The sequence below is a fragment of the Martes martes genome, assembly GCF_963455335.1.
Source record: "Martes martes genome assembly, chromosome: 4".
NCBI classification, from domain to species: domain Eukaryota; kingdom Metazoa; phylum Chordata; class Mammalia; order Carnivora; family Mustelidae; genus Martes; species Martes martes.
In genome coordinates this window covers 120,533,108-120,560,781 of record NC_137891.1, presented here as the reverse complement: position 1 = coordinate 120,560,781, position 27,674 = coordinate 120,533,108, and the positions used below count along the sequence as shown (strand labels likewise).

The 27,674-nt window shown below is 38.2% G+C and overlaps 1 long non-coding RNA gene across 2 annotated transcripts in view; it reads right to left on the bottom strand.

Moving 5' to 3' along the window:
• Positions 1-207: 207 nt before the first annotated feature.
• The window catches only part of LOC308341505, a 102,401-nt gene continuing 74,934 nt past the window's right edge, over positions 208-27,674 (bottom strand). For both annotated transcript variants that reach the window (XR_013966712.1, XR_013966713.1), the window contains 5 exons: positions 25,210-25,337; positions 24,692-24,920; positions 23,647-23,796; positions 20,588-20,801; positions 208-492 (listed from right to left, as the gene is read on the bottom strand). This is a non-coding gene — a long non-coding RNA (uncharacterized lncRNA). The remainder of the gene's footprint in view (positions 493-20,587; positions 20,802-23,646; positions 23,797-24,691; positions 24,921-25,209; positions 25,338-27,674) is intronic.

Here is a 27,674-nt window from a genome sequence, read left to right as displayed (position 1 = left end):
TTCTAGTGGTTTTTATGGAGAAAGCCTCACCATCTCTATTACCTGAGCTCTTACCTCCGATGTGCTCGTTACACATTTCCTTATTTCACCCTTTCCATATTTTCTCCTCTGAATCATCTTCCCTCAGCTCCTCATCATCATGAATTTACTTTTCTTACTCTTTGTTCCACTTATCTATTGCTGCATAAAAAACTACCGCAAAAAATTTGTGGCTTAAAACAATCATTTTATTTTGCCAGTGATTTGTAAATCAGGAATTTGGGAAGGGCTTATTTAGGTGGTTCATGTCTGATCCATGTGGAATTGGTTGAGGCAGTTGGAGCTCGAGGATGTACTTCCAAGATGGCTCCTCACTCACATCTTCAGGGCTTTGGTGTTCCTTGGCCTCTCTCTTCTCTGAGTCTCTTCCTCCATGGCCTCACCCTGTGGCTTGGGCTTTTCACAGAACTGTCATCTCAGAGTAGTCTCACTTCTTAACTGACAGTTGGTTTCCTACAGGTGAGAAGTGGAGAATGCTGAGCCATTTAAGAGCTACACGTGGAACTGGCATGGCCTCATTTTTGTCATCCTGTATTGGTCAAGGCTGTCACCGGTCTGTCCAGATCAAAGAGAGCAGAAATAGACCCTAGCTCTTCATGGAAGGAGTGCCCATCATTAATCAGCTGCCATGCTTTTGTTCTCCAAGCTCTGTTATTCCAGTGAAGTGTTTGCATAACTTTTTCAGAGAATCTGCCTTCAGTTTCTTGAAGTTCTCCTAGCTTCCTGAATTAAAATCAGGGTCTATACATACAGATTTATTTACACAACTAGCACTATTTACTGACCAGTGCTGGGCACTACTACTGTCTAACAAGAAAGACAGCTATTAATAATACAATAAAATACTTATAAACTAAGTGGTATACAGAAAGAGGACTCGGTACCCTGAACATATAACAATAGAAATCCCATTTGTCTGAGGAAGACTTCCCTGAGGAGGTGACTCTTGAGCTGAGACTTGAAGGATGGGGAAGTATTGACTAAGATTGGAGAGAACATTCCAAACTAAGGGAGCATATTAGCAAAAACAAAAAGTGGGAGGGAGCTTAATGTGTTTGAGGAAAGGAAGAGAAATCCATGTACTACAGCTGGAATGTAGGCGATATTGTTAACTCATTTTAAAAGCGAGGAAACTCAGTGTCAGTGCCCAGCTGAGAGCCTCATACAAGGTAAGGGCTCCACCAAGTGTGTTTCCCCAATAATGGGGAGTTTGCCAATGATTTGCCACCTGCCTGCATGCCTCTTTTGTAGCTTTTTACAACTAGAAAAGCATCCCCTATAAACCAACTGAAGTCCTACATGAGACATCAGCATGAAAGACTCAGAGAAATCAGCATGAAAAATTACTGTAAGAACACGATATCTGCAAAAACTATAATACTTCTTGGTGGTATTACTGATAAGAGTATAGTTAAAATGTAAATCAAGACTAACTCATGCCAAGATTATCTAACTCTTTAAATGCGATTTATGATTCACATGACTATCTCCATTATGTGCATATAAATAAATATATATATATATTCAACTTCTTCGTGAAAGCCAGAGAAAAATGGAAATTTGTGTTCATATAGGTCATACATGTAGCTACTTATTAAAATTTCCTGATAATTTATTTAAACATCCCAGCAAATCAATACATGCATCAGTATAAAACGCTGCACAGATTATCAATCATTTACTAGTCTAGGATATTTTATGCTTTTATATCCTAACATATGGGCTTCAACTCTCTATTCAGTTCTTAAATTACTTTTAATGTATTTATTATAACTGAGAAAAAATTATGTCATCTGCCAACTCAAAAGCAGAAAAAATTAGAAAGGCTTTTAAAGAAAGATTTTTTTCAAAAATACAGAAAGAAAAACAAAAACAGGAAGATTACCTTGGAAAGCCTTTTGTCCACCCTCTGGGCATTCTGTGATAGCTACATCATTTTAGGAGGAAAAGGGATAAAAATATTATGTAGAAAAACAGGAATCATACTTTCATGCATTTTTAAGAAGAAAAGAAAGATGTTTCAACTCTAATTTACTTTTTGCCAAGAACTCTTTCTGATATCTTACTTAATTTTAGGGATTATCCTTTCAGTTATATCCTTCCTTTCAACTTGTTAATATTTCTTGAGCTTTGCAATATGGTCTGCCTTGTTGTAACATTCTGGTGATCCTCAGAAACGGTCATTAGCTGGTAAGGAGGAGATCAGGGGAAGAAGCTGGGCATTGCCAGGAAACACTGATGAATAGTAACTGATGAAGAATGGCTAACATTTTGGGGAATAGTCTTCAGGATTTCTATCACTCTATAATGTTGTATTCGATATAATTTTATATTATTTAATAATATTTATTCTAAGGAACATGGTGAAAGCAATATACCCTTTAATGGGAATTATATTTCCATTGTCTTCTGAAAGTTTCAACATAATTTTTATTTTACTTTAAATTGTGTTTTCTTTTAAAAGACTCACGGTTTGCCACAGCCCAAGAGGCAGTAACTGAAAAGCTGAAAGTAGTTAATAACGGAGGTTATTTTTCCTCTCTCTTGTTTTTCTTTTATAGAAAACACCAGAAGGAAACTAAATGCTTAATTAAATTAAACAAATATGCTGAACTCTAATATTACTACCACTCGCACCATTAATTGCTTATTTGAGTATTATGACAATTCTCACATAGTCTGAAAGTAGAGTAGGTTTGGCTCTAAGTCAAAACAGGCAGTGTTAGTTCTACATGGTCTGGGAACAGGCATTCTGGGGGAGCCCATGTGAACATCATCAAAACACCAGACAATTTAATATTGCTAGTTCAGTGTACTGGGCCTGTCCTTTTCTCATTTGGGTGAAAATGGTGCTTCCAGCTTCCATCTGCTTGTCTCTGCTTGGGGGAGAGCCCTGTTGGGCTGGCCTAGTCACATTTCCTGGAAGAGTTCACACAGATCTGATTTTGGAATTTCCAGAAATGACTATACCCATCTTAACACATACCGGAATCTAAGAATATGGTATTTCCTTGTCACATTAGTCTAAATCATACATTCAAGTAAATTCAAAGAGCATAAGTCGGCTTTCAAAGGAAGGACTGCAAAAAGAGAAAACAGGATCACTTGACAAAACAGCTACTTCTTCAGAAGCATGGGAGAACCAAACAGTCACTCAATGCTTCCCTCGGTAGGTCAAACTGTGACATAGTCAAAATTCATCTTAGAAGTTCTTCAAAGCTCCCTCTTCCCACCCCACACACCATTAGCAACTCCATCCCCACTAACTCTCTCAGCCTACCTTAAACTGACCCCCTCAAAACCAAGATGTATTCCCTCTGAAGTTCATTCATTCAGATTCCTCCTAAGTCTCTACTTAAACCCAATACACCTATTTGTGCTAGGATCTTAGTAGATGAAAATATCTTTAATCAAGTCAATACTTTTTTTATTGAGTAACTAAGTGCTAGGCATTGTGGCTAACAACCTGCTTAGGAAACTGTTCATTTAAAAAATTGGGAACAACTAGAAAGCTCTACAATAAGGTAATAGCTAAGTAAATCATGGTACTCCATACCTGTGGGATACCCTGTAGCTACTAGAAATAAAGCTTTTGAAAATAATGCTGCCATCCATTGTGGACGTTAACTAAACATATTGCGGTAATCACTTCACAATCTGTATGTACATCATTATGCCATATGACTTAAACGTATACAGTGTTGTATGTCTATTATATCAATGAAACTGGAGGAAAAAAGAAAATTGTGCTTTAGCATAATACCAGTTTTATTTTAAAAATGCACACAGGAAATTTTTTTTTTTTTTTTTGCTTAGGAACTTTGGTTGTCTTTAATATGTGGGATTATATGTTATTTTTATTTTCTGCACATTTTTATGTACTTCCCAAATTTTCTTCCAGGAGCATGTACTTGTGTTATAATGAGAAAATCAACACTAAACATTATTTTTTGAAGGCAGTTTCTCTCTGGAAGAGTTGTTGGTCTAGTCCAGAAGATACTAATAGAAAACAATTAGTATGTTATGATAAGTGTTACAGTTTTGTATAAGGTGTTATGAGAACAACTAACCATCCATATACATGGATGATGGAAGATTTAACAGCTACTGTCAACAATGATTCTGTATTAAAGTCTTTAGCACAAACAATTCCTTATACAAATCTTTAGTGCCAGATGTATTTCAAGACTTAGACCTTTTTGGATTCGGGGGTGGTTTTAGAAAGGTAATATGATGAGTATATGTATTCACAGAACACGCCCAATAGACCTGAGCCAGTGCCCCATAATCTAACATATTAATATTCCCATGTAGTGAGATGGGACTATTAGAATAAGGACTATAAAGCTTCTCATCAGTGTAGGCCACCACATCTGTTACTAAAAAGTCCTGCTTTGCAGAGCCATTTGGATTTCTGCATTGTAAGCTGTGGACCCAGATGGGCAATGCGGGGACTCAGCCCTAAAGCCTGTGCAGGGTGGCGTCCCTTATCTGCTGCTCAGCTCCAGGTTCATTAAGCCCAACACCTCCTCCAGTTGTAGGAGTCATAAAACTGATTTTGATTCACGTTAGAGCATGTGATTGTATTTGATCATAGATAGATGCATGTGCTCCAGGAGTGAAAAGGCTCTGTGTCTTGAAGACACATGTGCTTAAGGGGTCTGGGGTTGCTTGAAAGGTGAAAGAAATGTTATCATAAGCACATTTACAGACTTTAAAAAATGTGAAGAAATGTGATGTTCTAAGTAGAAGTAATATTAGTAGAGCTGGCAAAAAGCATTTCTCGGTATTTTTAAAAGGTTGTCTCTAAGCCAAACATTTCTTAATCTCTCTTGGAAGAACACTGACGGCTAAGTGACAAAAATGGCTGTGGTTTCAGACCTAACTCTAAAACTTCTGAGTTTGGCACCTGGGTGGCTCAGTGGGTTAAGCTTCTGCCTTTGGCTCAGGTCATGATCTCAGGGTCCTGGGATTGAGCCCCATATCAGGTTCTCTGCTCAGCAGGGAGCCTGCTTCCCATTCTCTCTCTGCCTGCCTCTCTGCCTACTTGTGATCTCTCTCAAATAAATAAAAAAAAATCTTTAATAAATAAATAAACTGCTGAGTTTATTGATACATAGCCAGTTCAAGCAAAATTCTATTTATTTAATATTATATATATTATATTAATATTATATATATAATATTATATATATATGTAAATAATTTGGTTTTTTTTCCCCCAACTTCTGTGGTATAATGAATTGTGTGCAATATCTGAGTTAGTACTGCGTACCATTGAGGACAAGTAGCAATTTCTATGAACTGACAGATAAGCAGTTTTAGGGTGAAAAAAATGCCAGTGATGATTCATTTGAAATCAACCTTGACAGTTTTCTTTCTGGCAAAAGGGATAACTAGAAAAAAGGTTAAATTCTTCAGTTCTAGGAAACTGCTTTGTCTTTAAGGCTGCTCCTCCAAGCTCTGCTAGTTAATCAAGATGAGCTGTTTGACTTTTTCCTGGGGATACAAGAGCTTCCACAGTCAGACTTCCCACACAGAGCTTCTGACAGGGAAAGGAATTTCTCCAGGTTTCTACCAACCATGCACTAAATGAACATTGATTTAATAATGCAAATTGACCATCAAGATCTAAATTCTACAATAATCTCTCAAAATAATGGTTTAGCAATTGTTACCACCTTCTCTCTGAGTAACCTTATCAGAAATATCAATATTTAGAAAACTAATTTATTTGACCTCCTGTGTGTCTTCTCAGCTCTGACTGGAATCACAAAAACAGAAACGTGGCCGTAGGGCAACTTAAGGGACATGTACCCTATGAATTATTGGGAGTTGGCTATTTTGAAGATTTTCATCACTGTTTTCAGCAGCTGATGGACTACTGTGTGCTATAAATAGCTCCAGAGCTTCAATAAGTTTCTGTTTTCATGTGAAATTCACATTTTATTAGCCTACTTTAGATTCCTGTCTTCATCGTCATCACAGAAAAATATTTATTACCTGTTTAATATCACATAGCTCTGTTTAGGCCCCACGGGAAATAAATTAGGGATAGTCCATTCTTATCTTCTGGGACCTTACAATTTTGAACAGATTATGACAACAGAGAGAGAGACATGAGCTATAGAATAAACAATAACATGAATTAGGTAGGTAAAATGTTATATTGAGAACAAGTCAAACAGATTACTTAGGTAGACCTTCAGTTGGTGAGTGTAGAGGCGACTATAAAAGCAACCCACAGGAAACTGCTGGTTTTTTAAAGGGCTTAATTAATTATTTAATTTAGACACTCTTTCCTGGAGGAGGGAAAAATCTGGAGATTTTGCAGATTTGGTGACTGCGAAATAACTAAAATTCTAGAGTGGGAGAAATATTCCAAGATTCCTGTCATTTTTATATTCAAACCTTGCAAGAAATGGCACCAGAACTAAGGCCAAGCAAATTCTGTTGGATTTAAGTTTTGCCTTCAGCCACATGTCACTAAGAACAGATGTGCTATTTATACTGAGAAAAGTATAAGGATTGTGCTCAAATGTATGTTGAACTCTGACTTTGATGGTGCTCATTACATAGGAAGAGTTTTGGATCTTTTAGGTGAAGACAAGTAATATATTTTTGATGAAAAAAATAACCATAATCTTCAAAACAAAAATATGTACTAAGAGGCATTATTTCACATTTTTGCAAAATGGAGGACAGCTAGATTCCCATATCTTCTGCATTCAATCTATTGCAAACCTTGTCTTAAGAAAAATGATTGTATATATTTAAAGAGTACAACATGATGTTTGATACACATATACATAGTGTAATTACTATTACTGTCAAGCTGATTAACAACATATCCATCTCCAAACACATTTTCTTTTTTGTGTATGTGGCAAGAATCTACTCCCTTGGCAAATTTCCAGTATAAAATACAGTTTTATTAGCTACACTTATCATGCTGCACATTAGGTGTCAAGATACTATAGACAATAAATGCTAGAGGGAGGCAAGATGAAAAAGCAGGGGACCCCATTTCATCTAGTTCCTTGAATTCAGCTAGATATCTATCAAATCATTCTGAACACCTATGAATTCAATCTGAGATGAAGTCAACCAAGAAAAGAATTGGAATTCTACAAGTAGAAAAACAACCATTTTCTGCAAGGTATTAGGTGCAGGGAAGTGAATCTGAGGGGGATATATCAGAAGATAAATGGCAGGAGGAGGGAGTCTCTTTAAGCCTGCCATTGGAAAGTGATATAGCCCCAGAGCTCAAAATCAGAATTTTTAAAAGTCTGCTCCAGTAAGAGACCTCTCTGCCTGAAAGGTGCTCAGGTGGCAAAGTGGGCTGAATCCTAGGTGGGACAGTGTGGTTTCAGGATCCCCAGGGTCACAGAAAGAGCAGGGGCGCCTGACCAGGCAGGGTTCCCAAGCATTGGAGTGGGGAACCCAGTGAGGGTCAGTGAGCCTAGGAGTGGCTCTCAGCTCAGTTTGCCATAAACTGTGAACCATATCAGGATCTGGTGACTGTTCTCTGTGCAGGGACCCTGCAGAGGGCAGAAATAGGGCAACTCTCCTCCTTTCCCCAGGAGGATCAGCGCAGATAGCAGAAGTCTGAAGAGACTGGCACACACAGAAATGGAGACTGGTTTTCTCTGAGGGTTTACCGAAGGGGGCTGGGACCTTTCAGCTCCAGGACAGGAGACGAGCACTCCAATTTTTATTTTCCTCCTCTAAAACGGTGGGAAAAGCCTTCAGGGAACAAAATCCACATAGAGCAATCAGAAGCTGTTTACACTGAGCCCGGCCCCCTAGCAAGAGGTGGTGCAACTCCATCCAGGCAAAGACACCTGAGAATCGGCACAGCAGGCCCCTCCCCCAGAAGACCAGCTGGAACATGGGGCAAATACCAGGTTTACAGAGCACACAGTATGGCAAAACTACAGTGCTAAAAGAAAATAGTATATAGAATTTGAGGTTTTTTTTTCTCATGATTCGTTTATCTTTCAGTTTAAATTTTCCCTTTTTTTCCCCTTTTCAACTAGTTTAATTTATCAACTCTTTGTTCTTAAGTCCTTTTTTAACTTTTTTTTACATTTACATTTTACAGATATATTCTTCATTTTACCTTCCTTTCACTGTATTCAATTTTATTTTTGTATATATATGTATATATACATATGTATCTTGTGTGTGTGTGTGTGTGTGTGTGTGTGTGTGTTTATGAGTTTTGCTTTCTTTACAATTTTGGGATTTAGTGTCTTCTAACAAACAGACCAAAATACACCTAGGACAAGTGCATTATGCTGTTTTCTCCACTAGGGAGATTATATTCTCTTCTTTTTCCATTTTTTCCCCTTTTTCTTTTCTTTTTTGGTTTCTGAACTCTTCAGATTTGTCTAGTGTGTATTTCACTTGGGTTGTGATTGATATTTTTTATTTTGTTCTCTCATTCGTCCATTTATCTCTGGGCAAAATGAACAGAAGGAGAAATTCACAACAAAAGAAAGAACCAGAGGTAATTCTCTCTGCCACCAATATAATGGATATGGATATAAATAAAATGTCAGAGCTGAAATTCAAGGTTTGAAATTCAAGCTGAAATTCAATGATTATAAAGTTATCAGTTGGGCTTGAAAAAATCATAAAAGACAGTACAGAATCTCTTAGTGCAGAAACAAAATCCAATCAGGCAGAAATTAAAAATGCTTTAACTGAGATGCAGTCTAAAATGGATGCTCTAACAGCTAGGGTAAATGATGCAGAAGAGAGAGTGGGTGACATAGAAGATAAGATGATGGGAAGGAAGGAAGCTGAGAAAAAGAGAGAAAAACAACTAATGGACCATAAGGGGAGGCTTCAAGAAATCAGTGATACTATAAAACAAAACAATATTAGAATTATTGGAGTCCCAGAGGAAGAAGAAAGAGAGGAACAGAAGGTATATTCGAGAAAATCATAGCTGAGAACCTCCCTAATCTGGGGAAGGAAACAGGCATTCAATCCAGAAGGGTACAAGAACCCCCCTCAAAATTACTAAAAATAGATCAACACCCTGATATTTAATAGTGAAGCTTGAAAATTTCAGAGATAAAGAGAAAAATCTTGAAAGCAGCTCAAGACCCTTAACCTACAGGGGTAGGAATATTAGACTGGCAGCAGACCTATCCACAGAGACCTGGCAGGCCAGAAAGGGTAGGCATGATACATTCAGGGTATTAAATGAGAAAAACATGCAGCCAAGAATACTTTATACAGCAAGGCTGTCAATCAGAATGGAAGAAGAGATACAGAGCTTCCAGAACAAACAGAAACTAAAAGAATTTGTGATCACTAAACCAGCTGCAAGAAATATTAAAGGGGATCTTGTAAGTGAAGAGAAAGCCCCAAAGTAACACAGAACAAAAAGAAACAGAGACAATCTACAGAAACAGGGACTTTACAGGAAATACAATAGCACTAAATTCATATCTTTCAATAGATACTCTAAATGTAAATTGGCTAAATGCTCCAGTCAAAAGACACAGGATATCAGATTAGATAAAAAAGCAAGATCCATCCATATGCTGACTACAACAGACTCATTTTAGACCTAAAGACACCTCCAGATTGAAAGTGAGGGGGTGAAGAACCATTTATCATATTAATGAGCATCAAAAGGAAGCTGGGGTAGCAATCCTCTTATCAGACAAATCAGATTTTAAACCAAAGACTATAGTAAGGGATAAAGAAAGACACTATATCATACTTAAAGAGTCTATCCAACAAAAAGATCTAACAATTATAATTATTTATGCTACTAAATTGGGAGTAATCAATTATATCAACCAATTAATAACCAAATTAAAGAAATACATTGATAATAATACAATAATCATAGGGGACTTCAACACCCCACTCACAGCAATGGACCGATCATCTAAGCAGAAGATCAACAAGGAAACAGGGCTTTGAATGACACACTGGATGAGATGAACTTCACAGATATATACAGAGCATTCTATCCTAAAGCAACATAATATACATTTTTGTTGAGTGCACAAGGAACATTCTCCAGAATAGAACACATACTGGGTCACAAATCAGGTCTCAACTGGTACCAACAGATTGGGATTATTTCCTGCAATCACAAGAGGAAATTTGGAAGGAACTCAAACACTTGGAGGGTAAAGAGCAGCCTTCTAAAGAATAAATGGTCAACCAGGAAATTAAAGGAGAATTTTAAAAATTCATGGAAACAAATGAAAATGAAAACACAACTGTTCATAACGTTTGGGATGCAGCAAAGGTGATACTGAGAGGGAAGTACATAGAAATACAAGCCATTCTCAAGTTTCAAACACACAAGGTAACCTTCCACCTAAAGGAGCTATAGAAAGAACAGCAAATCAAGCCTCAACCCAGCAGGAGAAAAGAAATAATAAAGATTAGAGCAGGAATCAATGAAATAGAAATTAAAAAAAAAAAACAAAAACAGTAGAACAGATCAATGAAACTAGAAGCTGGTTCTTTGAAAAAATTAATAAGATTGATAAATCCCTCGCCAGATTTATCAAAAAGAAAAGAGAAAGGATCCAAATTAACAAAATTATGAATGAAAGAGGAGAGATCACAACCAACACCAAAGAAATATAAATAATTATAAGAACATATTATGAGCAACAATATGTCAATAATTTAGGCTATCTGGAAGAAATGGATACATTCCTAGAGATGTATAAACTAAGCAAAACTGAACGAGGAAGAAATAGAAAACCTGAAGAGACCCATAATCAGCAAAGAATTTGAAGAAGTAATCAAATATCTCCTAACAAACAAGAGTCCAGGGTCAGATGGCTTCCCAGGGGAATTCTACCAAACATTTAAAGAAGAATTAATACCTATTCTTCTGAAGCTGTTTCAAAAAAGTCAGAACTGGGGGCACCTGGGTGGCTCAGTGGGTTAAAGCCTCTGCCTTTGGCTCAGGTCATGATCCCAAGGTCCTGAGATCGAGCCCCACATCGGGCTCTCTGCTCAGCAGGGAGCCTGCTTTCCTTCCTCTCTCTGCCTGCCTCTCTGCCTACTTGTGATCTATCTGTTAAATAAATAAACAAAATCTTAAAAGAAAAAAATCAGAATTGAAGGCAAACTTCCAAACCCTTTTTATGAGGTCAGCATTGTCTTGATCCCCAAACCAGAGAAAGACCCCAACAAAAAGGAGAATTATAGACCAATATCCCTGATGTACATGGATGCCAAAATTCTCAGCAAAATACTAGCCAGTAGGATCCAACAGTACATTAAAAGGATTATTCACCACAAACAAGTGGGATTTATTCCTGGGCTGCAAGGGTGGTTCAACTTTTGCAAATCAATCAAAGTGATACATCACATTAATAAAAGAAAGGACAAGAACCATATGATCCTCTCAATTGATGAAGAAAAAGCATTTGACAAAATATAGCATCCTTTCTTGATTATAACTCTTCACAGTGTAGGAATAGAAGTAACGTCTTTTAATATCATAAAAGCCTTAAACAAAAAGCCCATAGGGATTAACATACTCAGTGGGGAAAAACTGAGAGCTTTTCCCCCAAGGTCAGGAAGGAACATGACAAGGATGCCCATTTACCACTTTTGTTCAATACAGTATTGGAAGTCCTAGCCTCAGCAATCAGACAACAAAAAGAAATAAAAAGCATTCAAATTGGCAAAAAAGAAGTCAAACTCTCACTCTTCACAGAGGATATCATACTTTATGTGGAAAACCCAAAAGACTCCATCCCAAAATTGCTAGAACTCATACAGGAATACAACAATATGATAGGGTATAAAATCAACACACAGAAATCAGTTGCATTTCTATATACTACCAAGGAGGTGAAAGAGAAATTAAGGAATTGATCGCATTTACAATTGCACCAAAAACTATAAGATACCAAGGAATAAACCTAACCAAAGAGGTAATGGATCTGTACTCTAAAAACTATAGAATACTTATGAAAGAAATTGAGGAAGACACAAGGAAATGGAAAAATATTCCATGCTCATGGATTAGAAGAATAAATATTGTTAAAATGTCTATGCTACCCAGAGCATTCTAAGCAATCAATGAAATCCCTACCAATATACCACTGACATTCTTCACAGAGCTGAAACAAATAATCCTAGAATTTGTATGGAACCAGAAAAGACTCTGAATAGCCAGGGGAATGTTGAAAAAGAAAACCAAAGCATCACAATACCAGACCTGAAGCTATATTACAAAGCTGTAATTGTCAAGACAGTATGGTACTGGCACAAAAACAGACACACAGATCAAAGGAACAGAATAGAGAATCTAGAAATGGACCCTCAACTCTATGGTCAACTACTCTTTGACAAGGCAGGAAAGAATATCCAATGGAAAAAGGACAGTCTCTTCGATTAATGGTACTGGGAAAATGGGACAGCCCCATGTAGAAGAATGAAACTGGACCATTTTCTTACACTATACACAAAGATAAACTCAAAAAAACATGAAAGACCTAAATGTGAGATAGGAATCCATCAAATCCTAGAGAAGAACACAGCTTCAACCTCAGCTGCAGCAACTTCTTGGTAGACATGTCTCCTAAGTCTAGGGCAACAAAAGCAAAAATTAACTACTGGGACTTCATCAAGATAAAAAGCTTTTGCACAGCAAAGGAAACTGTTGACAAAACCAAAAGACAACTGATAGAATGGGAGAAGGTATTTGCAATGACATATCAGATAAAGGGTTAGTATCCAAAATGTATAAAGAACTTATCAAACTCAACACCCAAAGAACAAATAACCCAATCAAGAAATGGGTAGAAGACATGAACAGACATTTCTCTAAAGAAGATAGAACAATGGCCAAAAGATACATGAAAAAATGTTCCACATCAGAGAAATACAAATAAAAAACACAATGAGATAACACCTCACACTGGTCAGAATGGCTAAAATTAACAAGTCAGGAAATAACATACGTTGATGAGAATGTTGAGAAAGGGGAACCCTCTTACACTGTTGGTGGGAATGCAAGCTGGTACAGCTACTCTGGAAAACAGTATGGAGTTTCCTCAAGAAGTTAAAAATAGAGCTACCAGGTATTTACCCCAAAGATACAAATGTATTGCTGTGAAGGGGCACTTGCACCCCAATGTTTATAGCAGCAATGTCCACGATAGCCAAAGTGTGAAAAGAGCTGAGATGTCCATCGATGGATGAATGGATAAAGACGTATATCTCCACACACAATGGAATATTACTCAGCCATCAGAAAGGATGAATACTTAGCATTTATATTGACATGGAACTGGAGGGTATTATGCTAAGTGAAATAAGTCAATCAGAGAAAGACAATGATCATATGGTTTCATTCATATATGGACTATAAGAAACAGTGCAGAGGACTGTAGTGGAAGGGAGAGGAAATTGAATGGGAAGTCATCACAGAGGGAGAAAAACCATGAGAGACTCTTAACTATAGGAAACAAACAGGGTTGCTGGAGGGGAGGTCAGTGGAGTGGTGGGGTAATTGGGTGATGGGCATTAAGGAGGGCATGTGATGTGATAAGCACTGGGTGTTATATGCAACTGATGAATTATTGGACACTACATCTGAAACTAATGATAAAAAATTTAAAAAAGAAAAGCAACGTTAATACTTTAAATATACAAATGGACACATTTTCACAGACAGCATCAGTAAGACAGTTAAAGTCAATGAACTCTGAAAACAAATTATTATGAGGCCATGTTTATATAAGCCTGTCTGAATGGCTGGAGTTCAAGTATTTATTTTTATCTACTTTGTTCAGGTTAAACTGAATTTATAAAAGATAATGAGCCTCATTCTAATATCTGCCTCACTAGTGTCTTATTGACACAGCTGAAACCCTCCAAAAATGGTGAGTTCTTTCAGCTAGAAAATATTAATGATTTGTTTTCTGCAAATTTCACAATATATTAAAATAATATCTTTGAGAAAGAGGCATGAGAAAGGTAACATCTACAGTAAAGAAATCACCCTGCTATCACTCTTGCTTTCTGGCAAGCCAACGTGGATCTGAGGTTCTGGCCAAAGGCTCACTTACATGGGGTGCCTTCTATAGATATACAACTTATTTTACTACAAAGCATAAAAAATGTGGTTTTTCTGGAGATAAGGATGAAAATCCACTGGATTGAGAGCTGTCATCTATACTTTAAAATGTTAGAAATAAAATGTGTGTGTGGTGTTTTTTAAACATTTATTTATTTATTTGACAGAGAGAGACATGCAAGAGAGGGAACACAAGCAGGGCGAGTAGGAGAGGGAGAAGCAGGCTTCCCGCAGAGCAAGGAGCCGATGGGGGCTTGGTCCCAGGACCCTGGGATCATAACCTGAGCTGAAGGCAGCTGCTTAACGACTGAGCCATCCAGGCGCCCTAGAAATAAAATGCTCTTAAACCAAGAAGATCCCCAAAGAGATGCCTTAGTATGGGGATGCCCAGTAGAGTTTTCAAAACACACATGAAATATCTACAAAACTGAAAGCTTTCCCCCCAAATCAAAAGGCTCAAGGAGAACTGTCCCGACAGAATTCAGCTCTTATAAGTCAATCAGGACTTGAATAATACAGTTGCAATGCAGAGAGTTAGAATCCTCCTGTGAAGCATTTTCCCTAAGCATTGGTTAGGATTTTATTATAGGCTACTGTGATATTTTTGTCTTTAACATTTCAGCCGGAGTGTATATTTATTTATCCATTCAACCATCAAGTGCCTACTGGATGCCAGCATTGGGGATGTAGAATGAATATGCTATGTGCCTCCTGAACTTCCTGAATCTGACAAGAAGAAAAAAGCACATCGAGAATATCAATGCTGTTCAAAAATTTAGAGCGATGTTGGGAAAGACACTCACCTCCCTTTTGGGGAGCTTCATCAAAAGGAACAAATAGAAGGGTAGGCCAGGCAATGGAAATGATATTTATGAAGGTGTGGGAACAGAAACAAAAGCACTTTGGGGTCATGGCAAAGCAACTCAAAATGAAAGGATGGATGGGAGGGGATGCCTGGCTGATTCCATCAAGAAAGCATGTGACTCTTGATATCAGGGTCCTGAGTTCAAGTCCCACCTTGTGCATAGAGCTTACTTAAGGGAAAAAAAAAAAAAAAAAGGAGTCAGTGGGGATAAAGAGAGAGGCCAGATGACCAATGGAGAAAGAATCTTTGATGGAAGTTAAAAGCAAGGAAATGATCAGAACTAAATTTAAGGACAACACTCCAGGGTAGTATGATATAATGTTCCTAAAACAATTGGACGTTTAATTGGCCAAGGTAAGTTTCCAGAGAAGTTATGTCTTTGTCCAAAGAAGACACACTGACCTCTTTCAAATGAATGGCTTGGTCCTTTTCTCAGCAGTTGTTGTCCTTGAAGATAGGACCACCAACTGAGGGAAGGTGAAGAAGCCTTTACTCTCAGAGAGCCCACCTGGACATTACTGAGAGAGTACTGGAGAACCCATGGCCATTATCCTTCAATCAAATGCATGTTACATAGGGCACTGCAAACTCTACCATCAGTAACCAATGCAGAGCCCAGGAAAGGGCAGTAGGCAATCAGAACTACATATCTACATATCACAGCAATCATGAAATAACTGACCCAGAAAGCAATTTAATATAACTTTTATAATTATTTATATATTATATATATATAATATATAAATAAAATTTATAAATAATATAAATTTTATAATTTAATAGTCTTTCATCTTCAGATGTCAACTTTTGTCATAATTATTCTCCCAATCAGCAATTTTCTTTCAATATAATCAATATTTACCTTGTTTCAATATAATCTTGTTTTTCCAAATGGATTTGTTATTTTTTAAATAAATTTCATTTATTTAATTTTTTGAAGTGGTGGCACATTCACATAATCCAAGCATCAAGAAATACAGAAAGATATATCTATATATATCTATATCTATGAGATATATATATAGATATATATAGATATATCTATATCTCAATGTCTCCTTTCCACTCCTGCCCTCTATTTGCCAAGTTCCCAAAACAAGTAACCAACATTATTAGTTTCTCATTTAGTCTCTAGAGTTTTAGAAAGTATACACAAGCGAGTACAAGGATAGGTAATTTTCTTTTTTTTTTCCACCCCAATGGTACACTATTTTGACCCCTTTTTGCCTATCTAAAAGTAAATCTTGGAGATTGTATTAATCAGCTTGAGCTGCCATAACAAAACCCCATAGATTAGATGGCTTAAACAACAGAAATTTATTTTTTCACATTTCTGGAGACTGGAAATCTGAGGTCAGGGTGCCAGCCATGGTTGGGTTCTTTCTTCCTGGCTTGCTGAGGGTGCCTTCTCACAGTGTCCTCACTGGGCAGAAAGAGACAGTAGGTCCTCCAGTGTCTCTTATTATAAGAGCAGTGATCCCACCATGATGTGATCACACCTTCACGACCTCATCTAACCCTAATTAGTCCCCAGATACCATAACATTGGGGATTAAGGCTTCAACATATGAAATTGCATTGGGGGACACAAACATTCAGTTTATAACAGAGATCTTTCCATATAAGCATCTTTCCATATAAGCATATAAAGAACTTCTCTAGTTTATTTTTTTTATAGCTGCACAGTATGCTACTATTACAACATACATCTTTAATATTGCAACTGGGAAAAATAAAGCTGTCCTTAATCATTCTTTATTAATAGGATCTGCAGAAATACAGTAAGACGACATGAGCCCTAGAGACTGAGATGATGTTTCTGATGAGTTCACATCTAAACTGGAATTATATGCTGAGGACTGCTGGAAATGTATCTAAACTTAAATTAATATGCTTAATGCACATTTGTTAGCCCATCAGTAGATCCTCAAAACTTCAGCTCTCTAAATAAAATATGGTTGAAATGTTATCCTCATATGAAGTTATTCACTTGAAGGTGCAAATTACATTAATGAAACACATAGCTATGAAATGTATTTTTTAAGGTCAATGCTTATAGACAATGGTCAGCTTACATCTGACCACTGTGGAGGCCAAGAAAAACAAGGCTATACCAACCTCGAGTCTAGCCCTGACATAAGTACAGCCATCTTGGCAAAGCAAAAGCTGGCACCTTGCACCCCCTCTCCACTGGCTCCCCTCCCCTCGGTAGTATGTGTGAGATTCCTCAGCCACCCCTGGCTGCCCTAAAAGAAAAACAAATAGTTAACTTGCAGAGATCACAATCTTGCAAGACAGGAGTCTCCCTCCGTTTACAAATGTCCTAGTGATTTACAACAAAGAAGCTATCTTCTCAATAGCACAATTTCAAGAGACAAATAACTCAGTTCCTCAAGTCCTAAATAAAGTTAAATTTCTTCTAAACCCAAATCTCACTAACAAGGACACTTGATAGGAGAAATGTGAAACTTTATCTCTAAACCTCCAAGATAGTGTCAGCAATCATTCCCAAGCATATGACCCACTGATATACATTTAAAGGGTCTCACAAGAAGATTTTTATTATTGGCAATGAATAACCTTTTCCCCAGACAACAGCTAGCCCCTCAAGGTCCTGGAGACCTCGCTTCCAAAATTCCTTAGAGACTTACATCATCCATAATCCCCTTTGTCCTCACCCACCGCTGAGTCCACCCCTACTCTGCCTTTAAAAACTCTGACTGTAATCTGGCTCGGGGTCCAAGTCCCTACTCCGCTGTGTCGGGTATACTTGGGCCCAAGCTTAAGCTTGTCAAATAAACCTCACTGTGTGACTTGCATTATCGAGAGTGTTCTCTGTCTAATTGAGGGGTGGTCAACTCCATACCCTAACACCGTTACCTAACTAGACATGTTACACAGGCCATTCTAAACATGTTAGTGTATATTTTGGTTTTGAGAAAGGTATTTGTGTAGAAGATTTAGTGATCTTTATGAATAAATTTCAAATCGTTATTCAGTTCAGAAGAGGGAAAGAATCAAGAATGAGGAAGAGAAAAAACAAAAGTATGGCCACAAAATACTTCTAATACTTCTGGACAACCTTACTAAATAAGCAGAATAATAGACTGTGTGCTATTCCAGAAGCCTGAATTATCCCCGCCTGAAGAAAGAGAAGGCAGAAGGGAGAGACAGTGAACAGAAGGTAGGTGAACAGAACAACATGTTCTTAAAAGTATAGCTTAAATTGGAATCATGGATAAAAGAGCAAGGAATCAAAGAGCAAACCAAGGTTTCAAGCCTAGGGGACTGGGTAGAAAAGTGACACTGTTGGCTGAGATAGGGTAGAAGGTATTTAGGATGGGGTGAGAGTTTATTTTATATACTTCATGTTTTGGGGCTAATGAGATCATTATCAGCAGACATTTAACACATTGAAGGGAAGAGAGAGATCTGGGAATTTTTCAAGAAGTACTTATGAGTGGGGTGCCTGGGTGGCTCAGTGGGTTAAAGCCTCTGCCTTCGGCTCAGGTCACGGTCTCAGGGTCCTGGTATCGAGTCTCACATCGGGCTCTCTGCACAGTGGGGAACCTGCTTCTTCCTCTCTCTCTGCCTGCCTCTCTTTCTACTTGTGATCTCTGTCAAATAAATAAATAAAATCTAAGAAAGAAGACAAAAGAAGAAGAAGAAGAACAACAACAACAACAACAACAACAACTTATGAGAACAAGAGAGAAGGGGTGAGGTGAGAAGGAACCAGGACAGAATGATGGAGACCACTCAAATTCAGAGGTAGAAGGAAACAGATGGGCATTAAAAGAGAGAGAAGAGTAGTCAGAGAAACAGAAGGTGAACCAAGGCAGTGAGTTGCAAACACCAAAAGAGGAGGGCAAAGTCAAATGTGCCATGTGCTGGAAGAAGGGTCAACAAAGATATGGACACCCCCCCCCAAATATGTTAGGAGACATCAGACTTTAAGACATTAAGTAATGAGTTGAATAGTGAGAAAGTAAACTTAAAAAAATGCATTACATTGATAATCTTTTGAGATGATTGTGAAGATAGGAAAACAATGTTATTTCATGTTTTTATTCCACTTTAAAATCATAGAGTACTTCCACATATATTCCCTCTTTTGGTGATATCATTAGGGGATAGTCCTGTAGGTAGATATGTGGAGAAAGATGCAGTGGAGAGAGGTAATCCAAGATGTAAATAGAAGTTGGAGTATTGTATGGTGTTAGTTTCTTAGGGAGGTGAGAGAGGAAAGAATTTAGTGCTGGAAAAGAATAGTGGGTAATGATGTAGGAAACAAAGGCAGAAGGAAATGTAGATCAAATTAAATGTCCATATAACCTGCAGCCCATTGACAAATACTTGAGGCAGCAGAGTATAATGTTTTAATGTTAATGCTTTGCTAGAGGGAAAAACCATCTTAGTTTGACAACAGCAAGACCTCCTGCATCCTGTGTCTTCTTTAGCACATGAAAACCTTTTGGAACTTCCTTTATCTTTAATTCTCCAGCCCCAAGGTATATAATCAGCTGTCCTTCATAATCCCCAGGCAGCACTGGGGTCGCAAGGAAGCGGGGTGGGGGTGGGGTGGCAGCAGCTCTTTCTGCCCACAGGTCCTGTCCCCGAGCTTTAATGAAACCACCATTGTGCACTGAAGTCATCTCAAGAATTCTTTCGTGGGGCGCCTGGGTGGCTAAGTGGGTTAAAGCCTCTGCCTTTGGCTCAGGTCATGATCCCAGGGTCCTGGGATCAAGCCCCGCATGGGGCTCTCTGCTCGGTGGGGAGCCTGCTTCCCCCTCTCTCTCTGCCTGCCTCTCTGCCTACTTGTGATCTCTGTCAAATAAATAAATAAAATCTTAAAAAAAAATAAAAATAAAAAGACCCGAAAGTAATCAAGGTAACCTTGAACTGAGGGCCCAACCAACAGGAGACATGTTAAACAAGTGGGGGAAATGCTGACGTTGGCATAAAAAGTCAAAACACTGGATCTGCACCCAGTCACAAGCTCTCCAGATCTCTAATATAATACAATGTCCTCCCACAAATGTAATGGTGAGAGGACTCTGAAGTACTGGGGCCAAGAGCAAACAGCTCAATGTCTTTTTTTTTTTTTTTTTTAAAGATTTATTTATTTATTTGAGGAAGACAGGCAGGGGAGGGGCAGAGGGAGAGAACCTTCAAGCAGATCCCACTGAGCATGGAGCCCAACACAGGGCTAAATCCCAGGACCCTGAGATCATGACCTGAGGCAAAATCAAGAGTTAGGTGCTTAAATGACTGAGTCACCCAGGCACCCCGACAGTTCAATGTCTTAAGTAACTCCAGCAGAGATTTTAAGAGAAGTTCCTCCACTGCAGAACTCAATTTAGAAGTCTGCTTTGGGTTCCCACCCCCAGCCCACTCCACAGGAAACAAGCTGTGAGAATAGTGCATTCCCCCAGGACTTTCTCATACAACAGGATGTCGGTCTGTGTCAGCCTCCAGTCACACTCTTTAGAGAGTTCTGCTTTTTGTAAGATAGTACCCAAGTGTTTACAAGTCTCTCTATTAAAAGGCATGCATGTTAAGAAATAAATTTAAGTTTTTGCTCTATGAGCTAATACCTTGGGATATTACCCCATCTTCCTGGCTTGGTGTCTGGTTGGGGAAGGAGTATGCAACCTCCGCTGATCCAGTGTAAGTCATTCTTGAGACTGTTTACAGGATGGAGCCACAGGGGAAGAAATCTTCTTTCTTTGCTGGAAGAAGGGCTGCTAGGTTGAGATGAGAGACCAAAGCAACTAGAAGCCATGCTCCCCATGGCATGGAGAAAGCTATCTGCAAAGAGAACCAGAAACACAGGTCAGAAATAGAGGGTATAAGCCTGAAAAGTATTCCTGATGCTGACTTCAGATATCTCCAGCACCAGTTCCCTACACTTGGGTTTGGGTTACACCAGTCCATAAATTCTCCTTTTTGTGTGGGCAAGTTGGGATTTTGCCACTTGCAACCCAAAGTACCCCAACTTGTACACAGAATACCTTACACGTCCACGGTGTTCAATACATAGATATTGACTATCTGATTGCTTCAGTATTCCTGATTTTTCTGTACCTTTTGCTGCTGCACTTTTTTGTGTGTCCTACAACTTCATTCTCAATGAGGCTTGATCAAAGGTAAGACTGCAATTTTCCAGTAATAACTGGGAGCCCCAGTTCCCCAAAGTTGGCCAAGGCCATTTAATATGTCTGTGTTTCAGCTTCCTAATCTGGAAAATATGGCAAATAATAATAGCAGCTAGTTATTTCACACCTACTTTAATCCAAGTACTGGCCTAATGTTTAATATGCATTATCCTAGTTCCTATAGCAATTTGTGACATCTGCATAATGATCCTCATTTTATAGATGGGGAAGCTGAGATGCCATGAGCTTAAATGAACTGACCAAGGTCATACAGCTTGAGTGACAGAATTCTGACTCATATCCAGGTTTGCCTGAGCCTGTGCTCTTTCCAGTGTCCTGTGATGCCCTACTTATTCAAAAAGCTTTTGTGTGTATAGTAAGATAATGCAGGTACAATTGCTCTAAAAATAAAAAGAGATCAAAAATCATTCTCCAGTTGACAATAAAAAATGTGGAAGTGGGCCCAGGTATTAAGGAGGAGGATTTAGGTTTAGAACATTCTAACTATCCCAATTATGGCATTAAAACAGCAACTGAAAAATAAATGATGGATCTCATATAAACAAAAAATTTTATGAAAAGAGAAAGTACAGCCAAGATTCTGTTCCATTTCTGAAGCCTCAATAAAATTCCAAAAGACATAAGTAAGTAAGCATTGCTAAGCTAGAGAAATTTTTAATTTTCCTCATTGAACCATCAATATGGAGGCCCTGGCATTTCCTCTGTGGCCCTGTTAACGAAGTTCCTTATAAAATATGAACATTTTCACATACAGACCTGGATGGCGCTATCAGTGGCATTTAAAATGAACAAAGCTATAGTCATGCTGTCTATGTACCATTGAAGTACATGCAAACCCTATTTTTGTAGAAGTTTACCTGGAAAAAGGTTAAGACCAAGCCAATGTGTTAAATGATGTTTCATAGCAAAACATTTGTGTTCCTCAAACTATAACTATTTTTTTTATTTTTTAAAGATTTTTATTTGTTTATTTGACGGAGAGATACAGCGAGAGGGGAAACACAAGCAGGGGGAGTGGGAGAGGGAGAAGCAGGCTTCCCACTGAGGAGGGAGCCTGACGCGGGACCAACCCCAGGACCCTGGGATTAGGACCTGAGCCACCCAGGCGCCCCTTAAAGCTTCTATTTTGGAGTAATTTTCAGTTTAGAACATTTTCAAAAAGCAACTAATTAATAAAAATATCAAAATGTAATAATACTCATTTAATCTGAAGCCAACTATTGAAATGTACTACTGTAAACAAAATGAAAAACCCAAAGCAGTGTAGAAGCCCAACAAAATAGCAAGATAACTATTTTAAATTTTAAATAATTAATATTTTTTTGTTTTTTTAAATAATATTTTTAATTTAAATTTTAAATAATTAATATTAAATAAATAATTTATTTATTATTTTAAAATAATATCAGACATTGTTATAATTTTGAACAAATGCAGCACACCTCTTCAATAATGAAATTTAAATATTTTCTTTTTAAAACTCTAACATTCCAAGAACATCAGCTCATTAGGTAGATACTTTAAAAAAGTGGGTTTATACTTAGAACTTATGATTATTGACTATAACAAGTGAGTTAAACACATGCCCCAAATGCCAGACCTGATGCTGCCTTCTGCAACATTGCTTTTGGAACTCAACATCTCTCCACTGTTGTTTTCAGAGACATCTTTTTTAAATGGGAAATTGACTGATGAAATCTTAGCCATGAATAAGTGCTAATGCATACAATAAATTAAAATGCTGTCATTTTATAGAAAGGTTTATTGGCTAACTGTGTTATTTCTCCCAGTAACTCAAAGTCTTGTGTTTAATTTACAGAATGAAATGCAGAAGTCAGTTATTCAGCTCAGAGTATGACAAAACTGCTTCTCAAAGTTACACTTTGGGAGGCAACCAGACTGAATTATTCACTGACTTAAAACACAGAGTGTCATAACCAAGAGTTTTTCCACTTCAAAATGTATCAAGCAATGTTCAAACTATGAGGAAGCATTTTTGTATTGTCTGGTCAGTGCTGTGTGCAAATTAATATCTGCATAACAATTCAGACTCACCCTTCCAAAAAGGATTTCATACATATAAAGGAGTGCTAGTATTTAAGGGATGGACGTTTACCAGAATTGCTCTTAAAGGCTACATAATAAAAGTGCATTAACGTTGTCCAAATTAATTAACCATAGATACTGAAATGGATTCAGCTAATGGATTCTGCCTCTCAAGAGAGTGCCTCTTTTAATCATAAAACAAAAGCGAAAAACATGCTTTTCCTCCCTTTTTTCATAACATGTGGCCATCTGACCAAGAACGGGAGTGGGGGTGGGACTGCTTGCACCATCCCTGAGCCAGCAAGCGGGAGCGGTCATCTAGTGATCAGACACTCTGGCTTCTCCTCTCCAAGAGCAAACAGACTGGCTCAGCATCTGTCACGTCCTGCTCCCCTTCGAAACAGGAAACCAGTCTACAGTTTCACGCTTACCTTCTGCCTTGCATTACCAAACCGGCAGTCTTGCCAGGTCCTTGAAAATGCCCGTTATATATGAAGGTCATGAAAGTTTTGAGGGATTGGTAAACAGGACAGGATTTATGTTTGGGACAGGGCATCAGCGATCTGGCGTCTACTGGAAGGCTGTAAGAGAGAGAGATGAAAGAAGCACATAAGAGTGGAAAACACACAAAGTCATGTGGCCCATCTCATGCCAGTGGGCGGAATCACATCCCCAAGCACAGCTGTACCACTAAGGGGTCTTGTAACGAGACTACTAGTTACCCAAAGGCAAATAACGGGGAGCTTCAAAGATCTAGGTTGTGAACTCACAAATGACAGTGGTTCAACATGCCTTTCAATCAGACAAGCCCCCATTTTCCCAATGTTTCCCACAGCACGTCCTGCTTCGACCTCTTACCGCTCATTAGCACCTCCAGCAGAGGGCAGGCCGGGGAAAGGAGAAGAGACATAAGTCAGAGCAAATGATCTACAGTCTTCTAAACATGTTAAGGTAAATGTTCTCAATTACTAAGAGCAACAACGGTCCTTTTGTGGTTGTTTTTGTTTTTGCTGCTGTCTATCTCTCTATATAAGGTATGATCAGTTTCCGGATCTCCTCTCTCAAGGAATTTATGGTCTGGTTTGGGAAGGCAAAATGAAGACACATGACATAGTGAGAAAGCCATGCTCTAAAGCTGCCCCGAGCTAACTCAAGTAAAGTCATGATTTCAAGAGAAGGAAGATCTTTGTGTGCTGAAGCTGGTGATAACATACATAGATTGAAGGTATAAATCGAAGTAAATAATTAGTGCAGAGAAGTGAGAATCAATGTCTGCGCAGATGCAATTGTTGAAAATTCCCTGAACAGGCTTGGGTGACAGCCCCATAGAGAGGACTTGCAGGCATCCTGTTTGGCTTGTGTGGGACAGGTCTCATCGGATCTCAGCACCAGGCTTTCTGCGGTGATCGGCCAAAGTGAGGGGACTGGTTGGCATGTAGGATGGGTTGGCATTCCTGGAGGAAAAATATTCAGTACCTTTCCATATCATTCATTAAGGTCTGTGTGACAGTGTCATGAGCAACTCGCTGTGGGGAGGTCTCCATCAGATAAACAGGTCTGCAAAATTCATAGCCAAAGAATGTGGACTGGAGAGGCACTCCCAGCTCCAGCTGCTACCTGAACACCCAGGACTGGCTGGGAACCAAGGAGACATGCTGAAACCAGGAGCCTCGGCGACGAATGGCAATGTTACAGCCGCTTAATCCTGAAATGAAAAGTAATTGCTTCTGGCTTAAAGAATAAAGGAAAAACAAGATCAGCCTTGGCTGAACGACATTTTTTTCCCCAAAAACAACCATGCTGTAGACCAGGTTCTAAAACCTGCCTGGTATTTAAAAATGTGAAGAAATGGATGTTTTCTGTCAATATAATTTAAATCCATCTAGAAGTACTGATATATAAGAACACTTGAATGCAAATACATTTTGATTAACATGATTAAATCAAATGTGTTTACTTTCAGCTCTAAGGGATGACATCTAAAATTAACTTACCTAAATATAATTTTAGAAAGTCAGTCTTCAAAATAGCTGCTGCTTTCTTTTTTTTTTTCTTTTTTGAAGGATTTTCTACTGAAAAGTCTCAGCAGAAGCTACCAGGGCTCCTTTTTGTACAGCTGAAGCTGCAAATGGAGAAATATGGAAGAAGGGGGAGGAGAAAGACATTTCAATACTTGTAATACATTCCCGCGATGAAATTGTCTTCTCTATAGAAAAAAGAATTCATAAAAATTCATAAAGGAACTGCTGCAAATCTAAATTATTGTTAGAAGGATCTAAAGATGACTTTAACTCACGACTGAGTAAGTAATATTCTTATTTTTTACTTGTTTACCTCTCAAGGGGCTACAAAATGACAAATGTCAGATTTTCTATATATAGAATTTTCATTTCCTTGAGAGCACAAATGCAACAAGAAAGAGTAAAAACACAGCAAGTATGAGAACAAATGAATCTTGCCTTTCAAGTTTCAATTTCTAAATATATGTATTAATTTCAAACATTTGTGGCAGACTCACAATGATCTAGAGAAAACTAATTAAAATATTTCTTGCTTCCTAGAGCCATATAAAATTGCCTACATAAAAAGCCATTTCACATGGTTTCACCTAATATCATAAGCCCTCGCAGGAGGATCATCAACCAATAATAACCAGCAAGGAAGAAAACCCAGTTTGTCTCCCTGAAATCATTCTATGCAAATACTAATATTAAAAAACGAATATGACACATGCAATCTTCCTGCCGGTGCTAACATTGAGGACATTCCTCACAGAAAAACCACGGCTATTCACAGTCATTATTCACAGCATGCATTTCTGCCTCATTAATTCAAAACAAAATAAAACAAAACAAAATAATCCTTATACCAGATGTTTTTTTGGATACCACCGGTTTTTAAATTTCATTTAACCTGAATCACAACACTGACAACTGTGTCCACTTTGACGTGAGCTCCAGCCAGTGGACAACTGCAAGGCCAGCCACAGACCCAATAACTTGACAAACATGAGAGCATTTTTTAAAATGAAAGGTGTCACACAGCTCATGAGGTAAAACAGCCATGAACAACACCGAGAATGCAAAGAATATCCACAGTCGATGAATTGTGCTTTCTATGAGAATATGACACACAGCCAGTGACCCTGAAAGCCACAATATTTCCAGAGATGAAGGACTCTGGTACTTAGGAACACTTTGGATAAAAAAATAAAAAAATTTTTTAAAAAAGTACTCTGTCATTCTATGCCAGGAAAGCGTACCAAGTGTGAAGATGGCCCCAATTTGCTTTTTATGCTCAGCGTGATTCAGATATGAGCAGGGTTTCTAGCCCCATCACAGAGAAACCTCCGGCAAGCTTTCTATTCTTACAAAACATGAGAATGCCCAAAGGAAATATGAATTTAAAGTACAATGCAAACATATATTTTAACGGGGATACATAGTCGTTGCAAACGTTGAGGGGATTAGGAAGTGTATGAAATGTTGTTCACAGCAGTTTTAACCCTGCTATGTCACCAGTAGATTCAAGGCAGTTTCGGTTTTCTATGTAAAAAAATTAAAATTGCAAAAGTGTAATCTCTCATGTCAAATATTATTAAATCATCAATGACACGTTTTCTTCAAACCCCCTTACTCCGATACCAGACGACCTTGGGAGGAAGCAAAGGTCTTTCTTTGCCTAGAGATTTCAATTACAGACTCACTTTTTAGTATTTGCATTTTGCTTTCTGGAATTACTGACAATTCAGATATAATTTTAACATCCCCCTGGGTGAACTAAGCCCCCCAAGTGCCTGACAACTTGCTTTCTGAAAAGAAATCTATCTCTTCAAATTATACCTCATAAGAAGTGAAGCTTAATGAGATTTTAAAATACAGACTTAAAGCGGTTTTATCCTCCTCATGCCCTGGCCGGTATTCATCCTCCCCTTGAAACATCCTGCTCTCCTCATTTCCTAGTGTGAGTTTTGAAGAAATTCTGAGGAATAGCCACTAGGACAGCAAAGGTGACTTTCTTGAAGGATTGCATCACCTAACCCAGCAGGTAGGAGCTGAAAAGGACTCCACATACTTCCCAGGTGATTCCTATGATACACGCTAAATTTGAGATGCAATGGGGAGATAGCCCTTGTGAGGTGTTTGGCAGTGATAAAAGGAAACGTTTATTGAATGCTTACCAAAAAGAGAAAAATAATAAGTATCAGAATTCTACTTGGCCCATGATCTAACCAAGGTAAGAGATTAAAGGCACTTCTTTAAGGTCCTAGAAATAGACCAGACCTCAGATTTCCTGATTCCCAGAAAACTGCAATGTTTCCTGAGAACTTAGCTCTATAATTAAGAGTGACACTCATTCAATAACAAGCAAGGAAAAACAAATTTCTTTCGATCCACAGATCTACCATTTCCAGTACTCTTCATTTTTCATGTTGATCTGAGTTTCCATCTGGTATCAC